Source organism: Musca domestica, unplaced genomic scaffold (genome assembly GCF_030504385.1).
Source record: "Musca domestica strain aabys unplaced genomic scaffold, Musca_domestica.polishedcontigs.V.1.1 300, whole genome shotgun sequence".
Taxonomy (NCBI): Eukaryota; Metazoa; Arthropoda; class Insecta; order Diptera; family Muscidae; genus Musca; species Musca domestica.
This window is the reverse complement of record NW_026712301.1, coordinates 193,444-212,482: the sequence shown is the minus strand read 5'-3', so window position 1 is coordinate 212,482 and position 19,039 is coordinate 193,444.

Genomic DNA, 19,039 nt, shown 5'->3' with positions numbered 1-19,039 from the left:
TTAAATAAAAAATAGAAAATACAGGGTGAGATGGAAAAACTGCAACAAAGTCAAACGCCTTAATTTTTTTTAATTTTAAATGTCGGAAATAACATCAAATTTTAGAATAAGTTTAGATTTGTTCGAATTGGTCACCTTTGGAACGAATAACGACCTTCAAACGGCTAATGAAACCGTCACACGCTGCCCAAATATTGCTCTGCTGTATTTTGGCCCATTCCCGGCGAAGCGGGCTACGATAGCGGTACCAGTACGAGACACAAAAGATTTATTCACATTTAAATGCTGGAGTGCTCTAACCATAGCTACTTGTGGTTTCCCAGCCAAATATAAAAAAATCACACCATCACGCTTGAATTCCATCTCGAATAATATTTTTTTTCTGGAAAATTCTCACCAAAATGCTTTTGTACGCTTGTAAACAGTATAATGATCTGTCACTGGAATAATTTTAACAGCTGTCGGACGAGTGGCTTAGAAATGATAGCAGTCTGAAGTTGGTTGCAGTTTTTTCATCTCACCCTGCATAGTCCAATTTTGGTACATTGGAATGTTTATATCAGACTTAGGTCAGATATGAACTGGACAATGTGGGCCAACTCCTTTGGAACGCCCCTCCATAATGGGTCAGCAGTTAAAAAAAAGCTTAGCTGAGGCTGTTCATCTGTCTGCAAAACTGACTGATTCTTTTTATTTATTTATTTATTTTTTGTGGCTTTTTTCTAAGGCTGAGTACCACGGATACACAATCCCCGCTCAACAATTCTACAGTCAACGAATTCCTTTGGGAACGATTTTAAATTTCCGTCTCCGGGTGTAGCTACTGATACCTCTACTGATATGGGAATTGTTTTTATGTCATCGTTTAGAACACTTGTGTCTGGGAAAATGTTGTTGGTCACGCCAACAGAATGATCTGGCTCCAATAATTGTTCACACCTTCTCCTCGAGTAATAATCCAATTATCAGTACTGATATTCAACGAGAAATATTCACATTTATTTTACTATTACTCCACTTCCTCACATATAGGTTTATCCAAATAAAAGTGCGTGTTTTATTGTTTATTTATATAAAAACTTAATTTTTTAAGTTCCAATGAACGTTTCTCTTTTGTTGCAAACATGAAATCACAAATTTCTTCCAATCAAACAATACGTTTTTTTAGCACTGATACTGTTTCTTATTAGAATACGGGCTATTCTATTTACAATTCTCTCTCTTTTTCTCTCCGTTGTGTGATTGTTTTTTGTTGCTTTTGCTCTTTGGATATTTATGCTAGGGGACTTCGTTATTGCTAAACCAATATCGGTTTGTTTACAATTGGCCTAACAAGAGAGATTGAGAGAAGGAGAGAGTGATAGAGTAACAAAGGGGAAATAGAGCAACAAGTAACAGTATTTATGTTGGGTATGTTCAGTTAAAACCACAGTAATGCTGTGGTAGCATTTCTCACATAAACACTTTTTGTAAATTAGTCTAACAAGAGGTAGGGAGAAAGAGAGAGAGAGAGAGAGTGGGGTTAACAAAGGGGAAAAAAGTAATAAGGTATAGTGTCTTTATGTTGGATATGTTCAGTAAAACCTACAGTAATGCTGCTGTAACGTTTCTCACACAAATAAATTGTTTTCTTCAGTAGTATTCTCTTTACTCCTTACTATACTCCTTTTTATATTTACAGATTGCTAATTTATTGACTTAATTCTGTTAACAAATTGTAAAAGCTACAGTGCTGCTACTATGGCGTTTCTCACATAAACCCTTTTTGTAAATTGGTCTAACAAGAGAGAGGGAGGGAGATAAAGAAAAGTAGTAAACAAAGGGGAGAGAGTATAACAAATAACAGTGTTTTTATGTTGGGTATGTTCAGTTAAAACCACAGTGATGCTTCTATAGTTTCCCACGTAAAAAATATTTGTAATGAAATTGTTGCGATGTCTCCCCTTCTTCGTCAGTGGTATTTCCAACTCCCTTTTATATTTATAGATTGTTAATTTCTTGAGTTTATTTTGTTAACAAATTTTAAACAAATTGTTAAGTGTTTCATTTAGATTTGAGTTGCAACTGTTGGTTGGCTGGCTGGCTGCTTCTAAATGTGCCCAGCTAAAGCTATTAACACAGAAAAGTTTTCTAGGGATTTAAATGAAAATCCATTCGTGAATGTTTGTAATGGTTGGGAGATTAAAAAAAACTACAACAACAACACGAACAAAGCCTTGGCCAGCAACAACAACAATCTGGGCTACAAAGGGACAACTTTGTTTTAAGTGTTTTAGAGAATAGAGGTGGAGTGGAAAATGGAGCAAGGATTTGTGGGTTTTTATGCGTGCATCTGGCAAATGTATACTTAGAGGAACTTGCAAGCAAGCCAGCACACGCATACATATACTCATACTCTCGTAAGTAGAGGGTCGTACAAGTGAAATGTAATAACAATTTTTGTTAATAAAATTTTGCAATTAGTTGACAACTTAAAACTTGAAGGTTTTACACATTTGGATTAAATATTCTTGAAAAAAAAATACACAAACACACGAATGCGAACTTTATGCTGAGGTGAGTAGGGCTCGACGGCAAGCTGTTCCTGAGACAACGATGAGAGTAAAAAACACGTTAAATAACATCGGTTTTCCCGAAGATAAAAAAAAAAACTGAAAGATAAAGATAAAAAAAGATAAGATAAAAGAAAAAAAACTGAAACAAAGTCAAAGTATTGAATGAAAACAAAAAATGCCAAAATACTCCAGACACAAAAGCTCAAATGATTGGTATCCGGAGATTTTGGTGGCCATTGTGCGCTGGAAATGAAGCGAGGAACCTCATTTTGTAACCATTCTTGGGTGGCGCGTGCTGAGTGCCATGCTCCTGAGTCCTGTTGGAATGTCCAAGGTCTGCGGCCAAAATGTTAGCTTGTCCAAGGCTTTAATACACCCTCCAGAATATTTTCTCGATAATATTCGGCATTTATTTTGATGCCACGGTCGGTTAATACGAGCGGAGAGCGACCATCGACTGTTATGGCGGACCATGGCCATCGTTTGAGTTCTGGTGGCCAACCGTAGGTGCTCATTTTCAGTTGACCTTTATTTATCAAGTATCGGTCATTTTGTTTGTTTACAAACTGCTGGACAACGAATGTTTTCTCATCGGAGATCGGAGAAAACCTAGTTCGACAGTTCAACTATTTCGGCCAAGCGAAGCAACTTTTTAGCTCTTTTGAGTCTATTTTCTTTCTGTTGCGGTGTAAGTTCTTGCACTTTTTGGAATTTCAATGGCTTTACCCCGAGCTCATTTTTTAATATTTGCCGAATGGAATATTGCGATATGTTCAGCTAACGAGCCATTTTTCGGCCACTGCGACGCGGGTTTCGATCAAGTCACTTCTTTATTTTTCGAACCATTTCTGATGATGTTGCTGTTTTTTTCCGTCCACTTTTTTGACGTCGGTCGGGCTACGCTACCTGTATCACGGTAACAAGTGATGGTACGAGATACAAAAGATTTATTCACATTTAAATGCTGGAGTGCTCTAACGACAGCCACTTGTGGCTAAATATAAAGAAATCACCCAATCACGCTTGAATTTCATCACGAATAACCTGTTTTCTGGAGAATTCTTACCAAAATGCTTTTGTACGCTTGTAAGAAATATAATGAGCTGTTACTGAAATAATTTTAACAGCTGTCGAACGAGTGGCTTAGAAATGACAGCAGTCCTGAAATTGGTTGCAGTTTTTTCATCTCACAATACAACGACGAAATTTAACATTTACCGGCGAAGGGCATTTTCTTGGAATTTTTGAAAAGGCTAGAGGAAATGACAGAATGTTACCGAATAACCTGCGACCGACTCGTCACCACCGACTCCTCCATATATCCTGGGATGTAGAGCTCTGTAGTGTCAATAAAGGGGATATTACAACCTAGAGTTCCTTTGGGGGAGAGATCGAGACATTATTCTTATCCAAGCGGCATTTAACGCAACTAGAACATTCCTTTTATAACCTTCAACAACTTAAGACAATGAAGATACTTGGAAAATAACTATTTGTAGAAAATTATACTTCCTTTGCATAAAAGGATTCCTAAACGAGTTATATCTATCGAAGTCCTTCCATACTTAAATTTCTTCCTCCATTTCCTAAATTTTTATAAACCTCTTAAAATGACTGCAACTCTGCCCTTAATCCTTGCCTATCAGGATTAATAAAAATTTGTTGCATATGTTCACAGAAAAAACCGAAAACATATTAACAACATTAAGATATGTAAACATATTCCAAATGTTTCCCTGGTTCCACATAAAAACCGAGTGGGAGAGTTACTCTCAAGTTCGTTGTTGTAAGAGTGAAGAAATGTATGGGTTGTATACATCTAAAGTAGGGGAAACATGTTTGTTAAGTCTTCCATTATGATCTATGAGAACGAGAGCGATAACAAGATGAATTAAAGAGCGAGGTACGTTTTGGCTAAAGAAATTAGGTTTTCCCGTATAATAGACAAAATAAAGGAGTTCAGGAAGTTTTTATTTCAATACTTTAGGATGATTTAAATACCTATTATCAAAATACAATTTTCAAAATTAAATTTTATCAAATTTCTCATTAATATTTTCCGAATGTTAAATTTTTAATATTTAAATTGAATGCCTTTGGCAAAAAAACCGATGCATTGATCGCCCATGGCATTGGTCACTTGCTCTCGACACAATTTGCCTATTATGTTTGTGCATATGTATGTGTGTGTGTGTTTGTGTTACGCTGCACCATTTGGCAATTTGACCATTCGTTCATCCATTCATTGTTATATTTAATGTAATTTTCTAAATTAGTTAAATTTTCATTAAATAAAGCCCACACGCATGGATGGCAATGCAACTATTCTTCTACACACAATTATATGCCTATACTATAGGTGGGTAAATATGTGTGTATGTATGTGTACATGACTCCCTCGCATACTCGGGGAAGTTTCAAAAATACAGTCACACACACACATATGTGCGTAAAGTAGATAAATGCACAAAGTAATTATGCAGACATTTTATAGAGTAAATTAGTTTAATTTATATATTTTCGGTCAATATAAATGCGGACATTGGGGTGGGGTGAAAATAAACATTTTTTTGATGGAAAAAATTAAAATAAAACAAAAAAAAAAAAAATTGAAGATTGATTTTGTTTTCCTTAATTAAAATAAATTTGGAGGAAAGAAATATTTTCGTTTTTTAGGAAAATAATTGAATTGATTTTAGATAAATAATAACGGGGAAAATCCGGCAGATCGGTGCTTTGAAAGTTTACATCGGAAAAAAACCTAAATAGAGGGGGAAAGTTTCCCCCTCTGCAACACTTTTAGAAATTTTCAGATTAAGATTCTTCCGAATCGGTGCATTTTAGGTACATAGTGTATTAAGCAACATTGTAGATAAATACGCGAGGATTTTTTGGCCGAAAATATTAACCCCCAATAGAGCCAAAAAGGTGTCTTTTTGGTCCCTTTTTAAAAATATGGTTAACTCTCTTCAAACGGGATCGTAGCAAGACAAAATATTCTACAAAATTATTTGTCGGAAAATTCTACTATGGGTCCTAGAAGATGTCAAGGGTCTAAATCTTACCTAAATGCCAGGAAGTCCTATATATTAAAGATACATTTTAGGGTTAAATTCGTACTTTGGGTGAGTTTGAGGAAAAATCTCCAACAAAGCATCGTTTTAGAAATCTAAATTTTTTGATCACTTTTTACTTGGATTTTTTTCGTTTTTCGTAGTTGATAATGTACTAAACATTAAAAATTAGGAAAATATTAAAATTATTTTTTTATCTTAAATTAATTATCTATTGTATCGCCCCACCTTTATATCTGTTTTTGCCGGTCCGGCCAAACATTATGTGATTATAACCATTATATGCACGACAATGTTATAAACAATTATTTTTGGACTTTTGCATTAGTTTAAGTATGTGTCAATGCTATGACACAGAACAATTGCGAACATTTACATATACATGCACATATGCACCTATGTATGTGTGTGTATATTAAATGCCAATACATTTATGAAATTATGTACTTTCGAATTTAAATAACTTAAATTTTATAATGTACTTAAATAAATTTAAATTAGGAGAGTTTAAAGAAGACTTCAAGAAATCTTATAAACAATGAAATAAGAAGAGGACCAAACTTCTAGGAGAACTATAATCTCGGATTTTATAAGGATATATTTTATAAGAATTTTTTATGGATTTTTTTATTAAGGAAAAATAGGAACATATTTTCGAAAAATTAACTTTTGAGGGTCTAACGATCCTTGAAAAAATTCACGAATCTTAAAAGGATATTTTCTTAAATTCTAAATTAAAGATCTGAAAATCCCCGAAAAAAGTTCACTTTAAATTAAAATATTTTTTTGGTTTAGGAATCGATATGGACAATCTGAAGGCCAGGGACGGCGTAGAAATCAGGGTGTCATTACATAAGAGTTGGAGTTCAGGGATACGACGAGGTGGATGCCAAGGAGTCTGCTAAGATGAACTGGAGACCAGGAAGTTTTAGAGAGTCAAATAGAGGAACCGGAGAGTGTTAGAAATTAATTATGTGCGTGTTTAGGGAGTCGCTTAAGACAAACTGGAAGTCAGGAGACGATATAGACGATCTGAAGGTCGGGGAGATGATATAGACGAGGTGGACGCCAGGGAGTCGATATAGACGAGCTGGAAGCCAGGGATCAGTTGGAGACCAGGAAGTCTTCGTAGACGAACTGGAGGACAGAGAGTGTCAAAATCCTCGTGCTAAAGTCTAAGGAGTTTATATCGACAAGCCATGACAATCGATATAGACGAGGTAGTACATATAGGTGATGTAAATACCCCTTTATGGGCCAGAGGGATTCTCCTTTGTGAAGGCCATGGATAAGATGAAGTCTTCATAGACGAGCTGGAGGCCAGGGAGTATCAGGGAGTAGTAAAGGCTATGGAGCTGTTGGTCCTTGAAAATATTCTCTATAAAGATACACGTTTATAGGACTTGTTGGTCCTTAAAAATATTATTTAAGGGATCTTTTGATCCTTTGAAAAATATTCGTTAAACGTCCTTGTTTAAATGATTTTTGGTTCTTGAAAAAATGTTCGTAAAAATATTCTTTTAAGGGTTTTTAGAAATCCACGTTTAAGTGAGTCTGGGTCCTTTGAAAAATGTCCTTTTAAAATCACAGTTTTTGGACATAGTAAAAATATTATATAATATTGTTTTTAAAAAATCTATTTTTTAAAGAGCTGCTTATCCTGGGAGAGCAAATATTCTTCAAAAATCCAGGTTTGAGTGCATTTCGGTGCCACCAAAATTAATTAGAAAAAATCCACTTTATTAGGGTCCGATGATTTTTAAGAAAATAATAATGAAAAATGTTTTTTGTCCCTCGAAGAAAATATTCTTCAAAAATTCGATTTTTAAAGCCCAATTGCATACGTCTTGCCAAAACCCGTTTGATGTTAACATCCATGTCAACGTTAATAAAACATACACGATGTCGTTCAAATACAAGTTATGCTCATTATATATGGAGATTGGGGTGTCACGAGGAGATTTCCAAGGAAAAAGAGTACATGAATCCAAGTCCAAAGAGCAGAAAAGAGAAATTCAAATAATGGACAGGTGGTGTATGATTAACGACAATATGTACACGCCATGATATGGAAAATTAAAACATAATTTTTGGGTGCTATCAGAGCAATAATCTTTTCTTCGAAATTATATGTTGTAAATCTACTTTTATTGGTTGTGTTGATCCTTGAAATTCCATCGAAATTTAATTATCTTTCTCTAGGAATAAATATAACTAAAAATATCTATATATTAAATTTTCTTTTTCTTTTTTCAATTCATATTCAGAATGAGCTCATTTCCCCTTAAACGTGTTTTTCGAGACCTTACAACACATTTTATCTCAAAAGTTACATAAAAGGATTAATTCTCTGGCAATAACTCATTGATAATCTAAATTTTCCTTGGTAATGGTAGGCGGCGTATGAGTGGCGCCCAAGTGTATACGCCACTGAGAATATTTGTTGAATTCCCCACAAAATCAATTTTTAAAGGTCCTAAAAAAATTAAAAAAATCAATTTTACAAGGGTTCGATGGTCCTTGAAAATATATTCTTAAAAAAATCCCCTCTTCTAGGGCTTTTGGTCCTTGAAAAAAAAATTAAAAATATATGTTTTAGGGGTTACCAAAAATATTTAAAAAAACCCAAATTTAAAGGTCTATGGGTCCTATTCCCTTTTATATCCTAAAAATGTGATATTTTCTTATGCAAAACTCTTGAAAACGCATTTTTTCTTTGTTTGTACCACTTGGCGTATGAGTGGCGCCCAAATGTATACGCCACCGAGTACGATTTTTTAATTCCCTAACAAATTGCGTGGAAAGATCTGATGGTTTTTAAAAAAATCTAAGAAATTGTTGTAAGAAGATTTGATGATCCTTGAAAAGGAATTCTTAGAAAATTTGATTTGAAAGGTTTGTCCCCGAACATAAATCCTTTGAAAAGAAAGATTTTTAGGAGATCGTGGTCCACGAAAAAAATTCCATGTTTTAAGGGCTGTGTATAGTATATCCTATATATCCATAAAATTCCATATTTCCTTACCCATAATTCGTAGAGCAAGTCTTTTTCATTGTTTGTAGTAGGTGGCGTATGAGTGGCGCCCAAGTGCATACGTCACATAGTTTGATTCTTGAATTGCCTGCATAGTTCACGTTTAAAGGACCGATGACCCAAGAAAAATACATATAAAAACCACTTTAAATGGGTCTGTTAACCCTTGGTAGGTGGCGTATGAGTGGCGCCCAAGTGTATACGCCACCGAGTATGTTTGTTGAATTCCCCAGAAAATCAACTTATAAAGGTCCTAAAAAATTAAAAAAAAAAAAATAATAACTTTAGAAGGGTTCGATGGTATTTGAAAATATTTTCTTAAAAAATCAACTTTTCTAGGGCTTTTGGTTTTTGAAAAAAAAAAAAATTAAAAAATATATCTTTTAGTGGTTACCAAAAACAGTTTTAAAAATCCAAATTTAAAGGTCTGTAGGTCTTATCCCCTTTATATCCTTAAAATGTGATATTTTCTTATTCAAATCTCTTGAAAATGCATTTTTCCTTTGTTGGTTTCACTCGGCGTATGAGTGGCGCCCAAATGTATACGCCACCGATTGTTGAATTCCCTACACAAATTTCTTCATTTCATCCAAAATAGTTTCACTACTTCCATTTTATTTTAAAACCAAGTTTATCTCACCTCCTACCACCCACCCTTCCCCGACAGAAAATTGTAATAACAGCCCTACCACAGCGAAAAATGACAAAATGCCATTGTGGTACATAAAGACTTGAACAAAGTGTTAAACAAACTACCAGAAAGGTGTCACAATTCCGGCGAAATTGGAATGTGAGGCTGTGACGAAGAAGTAAAAAAGACAAAAAAAAAAAGAACAACAAGACTTTGACGATTTGTCGTGCCGATAGTTGTGGCATACGAACAGTCATTAAAAGACAACATTTTATTTTTGTAATTAACTTTGTCGTGTTGTCAGAAAAAGACACACACACACCCACACTCACACAAATGTATGCCTGAACACTTTTGCCAAATGTCATTTGCAATATTGCGTTTGTCTTGTCATTTTCCGAACCAAGGATGGTCTTTTTTTTTGTTTTTCCCCAGTCACGGTTCCACTATCTCTCTCTTGCTCTCTTTCTCCCTCTCCTATGGTGTTGGCCTTTGGAATACAGTTGCCACTTGAAGGGCTTACAAAGATAACCCTTGGCATTGTTTGTCACTGCAATACGTTAAGCGAATGCTTGGCCAGATGGATGGATGCAGGACAAACCCCACCCCGCTGGAAAAAAAGAGCAACGATCTACAGCAATAACAGAGAGGCAACCACAAGTTAACCTTGTGAATTTTAAGCCTCTGCCAGTAATTATATTCCGTTGAGCACACACACACACATACATATATACGCACACTCACACACATACACTTACCTGCATACAATGATACATTTAACATTTAGCGCAAAATTCAGTGGTTGCCTGGGAAAACTCATGCCGGCAAAGGCGAAGACATTCGGATGCTGGATGAATGGTTTGCTGGTTGGATGGAGGATGAATGGATGATGGGAAGGAGGTTGGATGGCTAGATGAATGGTATGAGACCATACCGTGTTAAGTTACCACTTTGCGGTTGTTTGAAGTACACCATAAAGCACGGCATGCTGGCGAGGATAATGCAGCAGCAGAAACAGCCGTAGAAGAAAGCACAGAGGCCGTGGAGACCACGACCAAGGCAGCACAAGCAGTGGCAACAACCAGTTGAGTTGCATTCAACCGCAAATTTATTGTTAAACGAAATGTACAACGGTGAAAATCCTGGCCATACAATAATGTAAAGCTCACTCACACAGAGATACACACAAACACATAGTTACCTAGTGTAGGATACAGTGGTATGGGCTGGGAAGGAAATGGAGATTAATGGAGGCTTAGAAATTAATTTGTGTGACAATGGAGTCCTAAAGTCCATCAAACCTCCGAAAATCCACAGCGAAAATTGACAAAATACCATTGAGACACCTGGAGAATATAGTTTCATGGATTCATCCTGAAAACCCAGGGGCTGGATTTTTGTTCTATGAAACAATGTTTTGATAAACATTTTTATTTGACACATCTTTCTTTTATAAAAATTTGCATTTCACATTTTCATAGAACAAGAATTGGGCGCCAGGACCTACATAACCCAGTTTCTCTGACCAACTTTAGCCCCACAACACCACTGTCTCCCCCACCCTCGTTTTTACAGCGAAAAATAAAAAAAGAACCACAGCAAACAAACACAACCCGGCAAAGATGGCAAGGAAAAGTAATTTGTTGAAATTTTATTAAAGAGCAACTAATTGATGACATTGAGGTTTTCCCAGGAAAGTAGCAAAAGCAAAGGACAAAAAAAAAACGAAAACCAAACTGAGAGAAAAAAAAAAAAAACGCCACAAAATAAACCAGTCAAGTGAAGTTGGGCAGCGAGCAAAGGTAACGACAGAAAACATCAGTGGCGAAGTTAAAACTCTAGCCAAAACCCCATGTAAACGTTAACAAAACATACACGATGTCGTTTAAATACAAGTTATGCTCATTATAGATGGAGATTAGGGTGTGACGAGGAGATTTCCAAGTGCAAATAGTAAAGGAAACAAGGTCCAAAGGGGCAAAAAAGAGAAAATAAAATAATGGAAAGGTGGTGTATGATCAACGACAACATGTATACGCTATTATATCCTCATTTAAAACTTGATTTTTGGAGGCCTATGAGAGCATTAAACTTTTGTTTAAATCTTTATATTTATTTAACAATAAATCCTCCAAATTTGGATTTCTAAAAAAATATTTTTGAAGGACCAAAATCCCATTCAGAAATATTTTGTCAAGTTACAACAATTTTCCAAACGAGGACTTATTTATTGTGCCCTACAAATGGAGATTCGGGTGTAAAGAAGAGATTTCGAAGGGAAAATAATTAAAAATCCAATTCTAAATGAGCAGGAAAGGGTCATTTAAGAAAATGGCTTAGGTGGCGTATGACTTACGACAACATGTATACGCCACAATATCCGCATTTAAAACTTGATTTTTGGAGGTCTATCGAAGCATTAAACTTTTGTTGTAATCTTCATATTTATTAAACAATAAATCCTCCAAATTTGGATTCTTAAAAAAATATTTTTGAAGGACCAAAAGCCAATTTAAAAATATTTTTTTGTCATGTTACGACAATCTTCCAAACGAAGACTTATTTATTATGCCATATAAATGGAAATGCGGGTGTAACGAAGAGATTTCGAAGGGAAAATAATAAAGAAATCCAATTCTAAATGAGCAGTGAAGGGTCATTTAATAAAATGGGTTAAAAATCGAAATTAGGGTGTAACGAAGATATTTGTTTGGAAAAATAATAAAGGAAACCAATTCTAAATGAGCAAGAAGGAGTTGGTTAAAAATGGACCAGGTGGCGTATGATTAATGACAATACATATACTCCATGATATGAAAGTTTCTAACTGGATTTTTGCACGCTATCAGATCAATGATCTTAGGTTGAAAATAATATTTTGTAAGGACCAACAATTCTCAAATATTGGATGCAATAAAATATTTGTTCAATTACCAAAAGTCCATTTAAATATACGATTCCAAGTAACAACTGCCTTCGAAATGTGGACTTAGATAATTTTTTTTCATTATATGGCGCTTGAGCTATTACGAGGAGATTTTTATGAAAAAAAAAAAAAACTGTAAGTGAATCCGACTTCAAAGGACAAATGACAGTTATTTAAAAAATATCACGTGGCGTATGATTGACGACAACATGTATACGCTAAGATATGGAAATTTAAGATTTGTGATAATTGGATGCTATCAGAGCACTAATCTGTTTTTTCAAAATTATATTTTGCAAAGACAAACAATCCCCAAATAGTCGATTTAAAAGGAAAATATTTCTTCAAGGACCAAAAGCTCATATTTTTCATTTTTTAAGTTAATGAGGACTTGGATTTAAGTTATGTTCATTATATGAAGATTAGCATGTAACAATGTGATGGGAAAACTCTAAAGGAATCCGACTCCAAAGTATAAAAAGGGGTATTTAAAAAAAAAATACTAGGTAGCGTATGAATAATGACAACACACATACGCCATGATATGGAAATTTTAATCTGATTTTATTGACGCTATCTGGACAATAATTTTATTTTGTAAGGATCCACATTCCTAAAATATTGGATTAAAGAAGATATTTCTTCATGGACCAAAAATCCATTATATTTTTCAACTCAAAAAAGTCTTTCGAACTTGGACTTCGATACCAGTTATGCTGAATATAAAGAGATTAGGGTGTGACGAGGGTATTTTCATGGAAGAACAGTAAATGAAACCGACTTCACAGAATAAATGGCGGTAATTTAAAAAAAATGGTACAAGTGGCGTATGATTGACAACAACATGTATACGCCATCTAATGGAAATTTAAGAGATGGTACTTGGGTGCGATGACGTCAAGGAAGTGGACGGAAGAAACAAGCAACATCAGCAGAAATGTTTCGAAAAGTAAAGAAGCGACTTGATCGAAACCCGTGTCGCAGTGGCCGAAAAATGGCTCCTGAATGAACATATCGCAATATTCCATTCCGCAAATATTGGGAAACGAGGGTAAAGGGGTAAAGCCATTCCATTCCAAATTCTAAAAAGTGCAAGAATTTACACCGCAACGAAAAGAAAAAAGACTCAAAAGACCTTAAGAGTTGCTTCGCTTGGCCGAAAGTGGTTACTGACGAATTTGGTTTTCTCCATTTTCGATGAGAAAACATTCTTGTTCAGCAGTTTGGAATCAAACAAAATGATCGCGTTTACTTGCCAAAGAGGTCAGCCGAAAATGTGCACCTTCGGTTGATCACCAGAACTGATGGTGTGGCATCAGAATAAATGCCGAATATCATCGTGAAAATATTCTGGAGGGTGTATTAAAGCCTTGGGCATGCAAATATTTTGGCCGCAGACCTTGGACATTCCAACAGGACTCAGCACGCGTCACCCAAGAATGGTTACAAAATGAGGTTCCTCGCTTCATTTCCAGCTCACAATGGCCACCAAAATCTCCGCATACCAATCCGTTGGACCATTGTGTCTGCAGTATTTTGGAAAGCAAGGTTGGCACTAAAAAATACCAAAGTGTCTATTACCTCAAGCAAGCGCTTCGCCGGGAATGGGCCAAAATACCGCAGAGCAACATTCGGGCACCGTGTGACGGTTTAATTGGCCATTTAAAGACCATAATTCGTGCCAAATGTGACCTATTCGAACAAATCTAAACTTATTCTAAAATTTGATGCTGTTTCCGACATTTTTCGCTTTAATTCAATAAAATTAAAAAAAATGTAAAAATTTTGGCATTTGACTTTGTTGCAGTTTTTTTTATCTCAACCTGTATATAGAGGTTAGGGTGTCACGAGGTGATTTTTTGTGGGAAAATATGTGTGTTTTTATAATATGCAATGAAAAGGGTAAACGAATCCAAATTCTAACGAACATGAAAAGGTCATTTAATAAACTGGGTTAGGTGGCTTATGACTACCGACAACACGTATACGTCACAAAAGAAGCATTGAAGACATAATATATTTTTTCCAAACAGACATGTAGAGGGCTCCTTACCCCAGTCATAACTTCATGAAAGTAACGATTTCCCTGTCATCAACAGTTGGCGTATGAGTGTCGCCCACATGTATACGCCAGCTAGTCTGAGTGGTGAACTCCCCATACAATTTTTATTTTTTTAGAGGCTTTTGGTGCCATAAAAAATCTTACTCCAGCGACAATATGTATACTCCCATAACCCTAAAACTGAATTTTGGGGAAATATGGAAGGAGTCCAAGGAGTTTTTAATATAGAACCAGGTGTCGTATGATTTACGATAAGATGTATACGTATTAATATCTAAACCTGATTTTCGAAGCATATCTTCTATATTCATATTTTTGAGAATTTTCAAGGATCTACATATCGTGGATTTTTAGTCCTCAAAGAATGAATTTCTTAAAGGTGCTTTCCAACAACCAACTGAAAAAATTCATTTCTAAAGACAATTTTTAAAGGACCAAACGTTGATTTTTATGGAAATTTTCCAAAGGACCAAATATTGATTTTTAAACAAGATTTTCTCAACGACCAAATGTTGATTTTTAAAGAAGATTTTCTTCGAGTAGAAAACGTGAATTTTAAAAGATCATTTCCATAAGAACCTACGGCCCTGGGAAGGTGGATTTTTTAAGAATATTTATTCGAGAAAAAATTGGATTTCAAAACTTGGATTTTAAGCGAATATTTCATCAAGGACCATCGGTCTATTTTGAAGATCCATCTTGCCTCAAAATTTTGGGGTTTAAACAGGCCTCCAAAAAACTCGCTCATATTTTTACAAAAAGTGAAACTCACTTGAATTCGAGCAAAATTCGTTCGAAGTCGATCAGACTCTTCTCTTGTCGAGAACTCTTTAAGTTTTTGTTATGCTGTTGTTGTATGTATTTGTTTTTCTGTACACCATCACACCTCCACTCTTCACCCTCTTCTCCAGACTCTAAATAGTACTTTTTTTTACCCTGAAAGCCCTTTCACCTGAGTTCCCGACTATAACTCGAACAGTGGCATCATCTACAACCCGAGCGTGGCCCAGAATGTCCAGATTATCCTCGGATCATTTGCAACCGGAACCTAGTGATCCCCGACGACTATTCACCGGAATTCCCGATTATTTTCCAATCGCCAGTAACCCAAGGATCATCATCGTAATTCCAGGACACCCGACGTCCATTTATCATAGTTGAGGATTATCACCCACTCATCTACAACTTGAAGGTCCTCATTGTACATCCGACGTCCATTCACCTGAGTTCCCGATTTTCTTCCCATTGTCTACAACCCGAACATAATAATCGATGTTAACACAATCCATCTCCCAATTATCTTTGAATCGTCTATATCACAAACAGCGACCTCATGACCATTTCGCATTACCTACAAACCGTTAATGTCCCGAAGACCAACATCATAATTTACCGTGGCCATAACTCCTCAACGGAGCTCCGGATCAAATGGTCTTGAACATGAAAAAGGTTGAGCAAACATTGATTAAAAAATTAGGGAATATTTTAGTTTTTTTTTTTTTTTTTTTTGGAACATTGAGGCAAATATTTTTGTGGTATGCAATAAAAATTTAGATTTATTTTCCTGAATTGGAAATTTAATGCAGATTATTTTTATCTTTGAAGCCTTCCCTGTAAAATTACGATTTGTTGGAGATTTTTCCCCAATCTCACACAAAGTACGGCTTTAACCCTCAAATGTCTCTTTAAAACATATGCATAGGTAATGTGGTATTCAACGCCTTCAAAGACCTATAGTAGAATTTTATGATAAATAGTTTTGTAGAATATTTTGACTTCCTATGATCCCGTTTAAAGGTAGTCCTTAACGATATTTTAAGGAAAGGACCAAAAAGACCCCTATTTTGACTCCCTTGAGGGTTAAAATTGTCTACGAAATTATTACTCGTATTTCCATCTGCAATATTGCCGAATACACTATATACATAAAATTAACCTATTCCGATGAATCATAATGCGAAAATTTTCAAAAGTGTAGAAGAGGGGGGGGGGGGGGCGATTGGTCGCCTCTATTTAGGTTCCTCTGCTATGTAGACTTTCAAAACACCGATACATGTATCTTCTTTTTTAACTCTACTTTCATAATCTGCTGGATTTTTATTTTTTAATATTTTAATTTTTCGGGCATATTTTTTCTCCTCACCCCAATATCGCTCCCCAACTTCGCCTCCTTGAGCCGTTCTACGTTTTGAAATGACTTGTAATTTATTTTCATTTAATTATTTTTTGAACTTTTACACTTGGGCTGGTGGTTTTTTGACTCTAGCCTTTAGTTTTCTTCACCATCGGCGAATGACTTTTCATTGCATACAAATGCACTCGCACGCACACACACACACACCAATACACACACGCAGACACACACACTACGGCAGCGAAACTTATACACTCACTTAGACACTGGAGCAATATTAATTGCTGTAATTAAATTTAATAAACGTTAAGAATATTTTCAACAAAAATTTACGCCATTAAAAATCACAAGGATGAGTGGCCTAGAATAGCTAAGAATGCAATGGAATGATTCGAAAATCTCGGCAAGGGAATCTCCAAAAAAGAAAAAAAAAATTGGAAATAAAAAAATGTCGGAAATGTATACCCCATGATTTTCCAATAAATAAAAAATTGATTTTTTATCGCGTTGTTTTTTTCTCTCGCAATTTCGTTGAAGAGAGAGAGATAGTTTGTGTGTGTGTGTGAGTGAGTGTGTATGTGTGTGTATTTGAAGTGTTAACTATGACAAAATGCATACATTATTTCCGCACGATTAATCAATTGCTGGAGCATGCAATGACGCCACTTTAAATGTTCTGCTCTTTTTATTATTTTTCGGATCAGAGAACAAGCAAAGAAGGAAAGACAGAGAGGGACAGCAAACAATCTCTTTTTTCCTCTCCATTGCACATTTTTCTTCTGAATATTTTCCCAATTTTCATATGTGCTGGTGTGTGTGTGTGTGTGTGATTTTTGGAAAACTCCACAAAAAAAGTAAAGCAAACAAATCACCCAAGTCTCGACAGCAGTAACTTTTCAATGGCAACCAACTGTCAAGGATGCCACTGCAGGTGAATAAAGGAATAACAGGAGTAGTAGCAATAACGTCATTCTCATTCTCATCATCATCATTATCTTTGTCGTTGTTGTCGAGTTTTGTGCTAACGATGACAATCAACGCTAAGTCAACTATCATTGCATTCGGAAAATATTCTCATCGAAACGTCTGGAGTCTTCGGTCCTTCGTAGCTGGGCAAATGAACGGAATGGCTGATTGCCCTGTAATCCATAATGTTTCAGTGATTGCCATCATTGCTGGCATTGATTTGGATTATGGGAGGCGGTAGTTTCTTCTTTCGGGTTTAAATTAAAGCATATTCTTGGTAAAAGAGGAAATCTTTTTGGTATTTAAGAAAATGAACATTTTGCCAGTGGGCGTATACATTTTGAATATACTCATACGCCCCAAAGCTCGCAGAATTAAAATACCAGTTTTGATGTCATTTGGAGGGAATTGGTTACAAGGCCATATTTATGTCAAGAGGCTTTGATTCTTTTGAAATTTTTAAAATAAATACGCCTGGTAATTCCAACGATTTCAGCACCATAGTCAGGGAAAAAAATTTGGATTTTTCAGAAATTTGTTCAGGTCAAAGAAAGTAGAGCTTTTCCAAATTTTGAAGGTCAATAGTCCTGAATTTAAAAAAAAATTGTATTAGAATTTATGTCAAAATTCGTGGATTCTTCTTTAGAACTTCTTAGGTCAACTTGAGATTTTCAAGGATTTGTAGGACCAAATTCAGGCCAATTGCCGTGGATTTTTATTCCCTCAGCCATATGGCTAGAGGAGGTATATATCATTTGATACGGCCAAAATGTGCCCCATCGAAATGACTGTTTGAAACCCTAGATCTCTTCGAAGCAAATCCGTTTTAGGACATTTGAGTCGATTTAGCTACGTCCGTCCGTCTGTTTGTCTGGCTGGCTGGTACGCACAATAACTCTCGAAGGGAGTATTCGATTTGATCCAAACTTGGTACATCGTAATATTATTATCAAACTTAGATCGAGTTCGGAGATAGGCAAATCGACCCACTCCTTCTTGTACCTCTCCCACGAAGGGTCCAAACTTTCAAAAAAAAAAAAAAAAAAAAATATTTTGCTGCACAGAGGCAGAAATGATTTGCCGATTTTGCTTCAACTTTGCAACACCTAATATTTGTTAGGTCAGGTGCGAAAATGGACAATATCGGTCCACTCCATCAAGAACCTCCCCCACAAAGGGTAAACATTTTGAATAATTACAACTCTTATAAAATGTGATGTACGAGTCCGATTGCCTTATAATTTCACACATCCCAATATTTTTTATTAACCCAAGGTCTGGTATAAATATGGGCAATATCGGTTCACTCCTCCTTCACAAAGGGTAAAAATTTCGAATATTCATGAAGCTCATAAAACACGAAATGAACAACCAATTCCATTCAGACTTGGCACATATCAATATTTCTATCCACACAGGATCTCTTATGAAGATGGTAGGAATCGGACCATTCCTTCTGGTACCTCCCCTAGAAAGGGTCAAAGTTTTGCATAACCAAAACGATCATAAAATTCGGACTAAGCATCCGATTCTTTTCATATATCGCACATCCCATTATTTCTACTTACACAAGATCTGTTGTGAAGGTGGGTTATATCGGTGCACTCCTTCTGATGCCTCCCCCACAAAGGGTCAAATTTTTTAATATTCATGAAGC